At 34.2% G+C, this 5,000-nt stretch overlaps 1 protein-coding gene across 1 annotated transcript in view; it reads left to right on the top strand.

The window, feature by feature from the left end:
- The window catches only part of LOC125047298, a 7,799-nt gene that overhangs the window by 2,207 nt on the left and 592 nt on the right, over positions 1–5,000 (top strand). The gene's annotated exons all lie outside the window — the stretch shown is intronic.

The raw sequence follows: 5,000 nt of genomic DNA, 5'->3' as shown, positions 1-5,000 counted from the left end.
TTGTAGTCTTGAAGTCCATTCTTTTATTTCAGATATTGTATGTGGATTCAGTTGTATACGAAGTGTCACGTAAGATAGCGAACATGGATATAAAAAGACCAATATAGTTTTTCCCTCCTGAAGCCGTTAGTCAAACTCCATATTTCTGATACTTTGTTCATTATTCAGCGTCTTATTTGTTCGTTCCCACAAACGTATTGAGACCCTACCTTCCCTTTGTTTCTTTCTGAAGTACATTCCCTGAGTTTTCGTTTCATTAATACTCCACTTAAAAAGTAAGCTATTTGCTTTGTTTACTTTACACTTAAGGTCTCTCTTATTTATTTAATCAGACGTCATGCCTCTTTGCCGAAGGATTATGGAAAATTTGAGTATTAAATCTTGAACGTTTTCAGGTATCTTCCTCTATTTTCTTGGTAGTGTATTTTTTTTCTACCATAATCCACAACGTAGGTCTGTTTGATCGTCTATATTTCTGTATTGTGGTAAACCGGGGAATTTGTGAAAATGTTAGATAAATGCTTCAAGGCTTACTGTATAAGACAGTCGATAGATCTTCATTATTTACATATATATATATTTATATATATGTATTTATATATATATTTATATATATATATATATATATATATATATAAATAATCAAAATAAATTAGGATGACGCCAGATGCATGTTTTAGAATTTAAAACCTTCAGGTTTAGGTATAGAATATTTTGAAGAGGCATTGTGTATTTTCTGAGACGTAATGTATGAAAAGATTTGTCATTGGAACATCGGATTCTATGAAATACGGTATTTATGGGCAACGAAATTTTCAGTCTTTACCACGTATGTCGTTTTCCACATCTAAAAGGTTCATTCCTTGTAATGTACATAATTATGATTATTATTTCTAGTTAAAGTTAGTGTAAACTAGCAATACCAATTCTACGATAAGCTTAAAGATATGTAAAAAAAACAAAAACAAAAAAAAAAAAAATCACACCTTACTGACACGTCCGGCCTTCCAAAGTGGTTTCTGAATTTCATCTTGGATAAATCGTATGTTTTGTAACTAATCACCAATTGGAAGTTTCCTAACAAGTCCTTTCATATTTGGTTCGTCTAATATTTACTAAAGTATAATTCTTTACTAAATGCACAAATGACGCTAGACACAATTTTGAGTCTTTTAGAAAAAAATACTCGGCACTTTTCTAAACTTCTGGATTTTTCGAGATTTTATAAAAAAAAAAAAACTCGATGGGTATTTACCTCGATGTTATCCATGTTTGTATATCAAAAGTATACATTTATATTAATAGTTGTATACCCTTTCAAAATCCGGAAAGCGGGAGGCAGGAGTTTGCCGATAATAAGAACATAAATTGTAAGTTTAGATTTTTTTTTTTCGAGTGGGAGATAATTTCGTTTGCCCCCAGGGTTATTACATGTGGATAAACGTTTTGATTCTGAGTTGATCTTTATTATTTTTTACTATGCATTGGCTTATTCTAGAGCTTCGTATATTCGAAATCTTCTGAAGTGGTTTTGGTGCATGTCATAATCCGATGGGTATAGATATATCCAGGGATGTTTATATAAAATGGATCCTCTGGGCAATATTCAACACTTCAGCATATTTTGAGATATTTATCGGATCTTTGTCTTAAATATCACTTTACACTGTTGTCAAAGCGTTATAGAAAAATAAAATAGGCGCATTGATTAATGAAGTCGAAATGAAGTCATTGCAGCTTGGAAAAATTATGGAATAACGAATATTATCTCAGAATACTTTGCACGAAGTAAAAGCCTGATACAGGCGTAACCCACCCACACAAACTTTACAAAAAATGTCGATCTGGTAAATATTATTGGGAATAAGGCATTATGCATTAAATAAATGAAGTGGAGTTAAGTTAGTAGTGCTGTTTCCACAAGATGCGTAGAAGAATAAAGAAAAATGCGTCGGTTTGCATAAATCCCCCAAACGGATATATATAACATTGACATTTAATTAACAAGTTCATTACTTTTTGTTAATTTCGCATGAGTAATGTCATGTGTGGGAGAGCATTCTCAGCGTTGTAATAATTCATGTATCTATAGGCGTCTTCTGTATGCGTCAATAAAATTAAGGCCGTATTAGATTAATCAAACTGCACGGTACTTCCACAGAAGATGCAAGACCCCCCAGACGCACGAATCAGTGCTATTGTCAGTGAATTTGATGATTTACAAGAGCTGGTATTTGTGCAATAACAGGAAGTCGTCCGCGGTAATTTTAATTTTTACACGGTAATGCTGATAGCTAGGCGTTTCCTACAGAAAGAGAAACACACACACACACCCACCCCCACACCCACACCCCCACCCCCACCCCCACCCCACCCACACCCACACCCACACCCACACCCACACCCACACCCACCCCCACACCCACACGCGATGATGGAGCCAAGACTTAAGGTCTTATTCATCAACCATTACAACGCCTGCAGTTCAGTTAAACTTGGAAATCGCTCGGTTTTATTACGATTTTGTATAGATTCTCGCATGATATACAAGTAATCATGAAGTACTAACTCCAATCAATGCAGTCGTATTAATTAGCGGTAATAATGGCAGACATTATATACGGCGTACATTATATATATATCATATAGTATAATATTTAATGAATGTAACTATACATGTCGGTACAAATTAAATCTAAAGGTCTTCCAAAAAGAAGAAAAGAAAAGAAAAAGTGAAGGTGACACTCGCATTATTCGTAGCATTATTCATATTCGGGTTTTCTGCCGGGTAGGGTATCTTCATGTTGAGAGCGAGGATCAAAACAAATGCCTACGCGGTCTTGCAGTTCACTACGGTTTAAAGAACAAAGAGTTTGTACTTTGAATTTGAAACCTAATAGTGAAGTTAGCCAAAGGTTTCTTTTTAATCCCATTAAAATATTGCACAAGCAGTGTTTTTTCCCAACCTGAAAATAATGTTGCCTTTTGTGTGTCTAAACTCTGGAATTGTGGAGTTTTCTTTTACTTTTTACTTTTTTCTTCACTCTTGAGGGTTATCTGCAATTCGTGAATATCCCACAACTTAAAATATTGATTTTCACAAGCATCTTTGGCATTGAAATATCAAAACTGGTTTCATTATTACTAAGAATAAAAGATAATGGCAACTTAAACTCCATTTTTTCTAGGAGTCGATATGTCTCACTCTTAACACTTTACATGACTAGATATTTTTGGAACCCATTAATTTAACTAATATTCCTTATCGCCATTCTCATTTGCTTATTTTTTAATGTTTAAATATAAATGCGGTAGGTATCTCCTCTCCCTGAGACCTGACCTTGTATTAGGTCTGATATTTTGTATTGTGGCTCTCTCGTTTAGAACTCGCGAGACCCATAACTTTTTCCAGATGTATAATAGAAATCCACGATTAATTTTCTTGCCTTCGGTATATTTCAAGTTTGGTTGGTGTAGAAATTCGGTAAAATGGCATGAAAACCGCGAACATTACTTTTCATGTTAATTAACGTAGACCTTCAAACGTAAGAAGTGCTATGACCTAATATGGGGTCAGATTGGTAGATTTGAAATACCTTGTTGGAAACTTTACCTCCAATTAAAATAACAGATGGGTAAAAGGTATCTCCCGACAATATTTTTAAGGTTTTGGAAATAGTTATTAGAATATAGAGGTTAAATGAGAGGTTGGTTGGTTATTTTGCCTTGTTTCCTATAAACTTCTTTTATTTTTTTTAAGAAAGCGTCTTTGATCCCAGTATTTAAGGATATACAAATAAAAGCTCGGACAAAACGAATTACTTTTTTTTTTTTTATATCCATGCAATAAATTAAGTTTCTAGGTTGAATTGTTGCCAAAAATGGATTAGGAAATTGCAACTGAAATATTTTTATAACCAAGTTTATTGATTTAATTTCATGGAACTCGCTCGTTGAAATGAGTGAGCTTGACCTTTGGAATCTTCTATGCATTAGAACAAGAGGGTGTAAGGCGTGTATCTAGCTCGTGTTTTTTTTTTTTTTTTTTTTTTTTTTTATTGGTCTCCGATCAAACGTTACCACAATACACACCGTTGGTCAATACAGTTACTCTACTGACAGCAGTAAACCGATTTGCTTCATGATGAATGTTTCCTTGTAATAAAGCCATCTTGTGATACATTCACTCGTTAGAATAAGTTGGTCTCCATTAATTACTTGTATCAGTCGTTTAAGTATCTGACAGTATCTGTATTGTTAAAGAGATGGGTATAATTGGAAGTGTTTCATCCCTGTATCCAGTGTTTGTTTTATAAGTCTTAGCTATGTCATATTTTATGTAGACTTGTCCATTGCACTTTTTCCGTGGTTGTCTTTCAAAAGAGACCCGAGGCTGCTTTTAACATGTCATAAAGTATGCTTAAGAATGAATAATGGGATTTCTCCCTTTTTTATCGGGGGTGGTGTGTGTGTGTGTGTGTGTGTGGGGGGGGGGTATCTTGGCATTAAAGGAAATGAGAGTATTTTACTACTCCAGCAGGTAGAGTATCTCGCAAACAAATAGGATTTTACATGGACTGATCTTCAAATGAAGATTAGCAGTGTGTGTGCGAAGTTTGGAAAATAAAATTCTTCAATCCAAGAATTAAAGGGAACTGAAAATAAACCCCATATACAGTACTTCCCATTAAGGCACTCCACACAAGTGTCGTTTTCACCACAGTAACGAGATTGACATGTACATTAGATTTTCTTTCGTTAATTTTGATAGTGGTGGAAAGTTAGATGTATTAGCAGATTTTGCCTTTACTTGAGTTACAAATCAAAGGATTTCACTTTGGCAGCTTTTCAATAAAATTCTTCCTTTTTGAGAAGTATAAAAGTGTTCAATGTTACTTTTCAGCGCACACAGAACTTTAATTTTCAGTAACTCGATGCGAATCTCTCGTTGGAATGTTCCTGTGTATTGTTGCCACTTAAGTCGGCGTTAGAGTAGTTTG

The sequence above is a fragment of the Penaeus chinensis genome, chromosome 40 (assembly GCF_019202785.1).
Source record: "Penaeus chinensis breed Huanghai No. 1 chromosome 40, ASM1920278v2, whole genome shotgun sequence".
NCBI lineage: Eukaryota > Metazoa > Arthropoda > Malacostraca > Decapoda > Penaeidae > Penaeus > Penaeus chinensis.
Note: the sequence above shows the minus strand (reverse complement) of the source record. Positions and strands in the feature narration are given on the sequence as shown.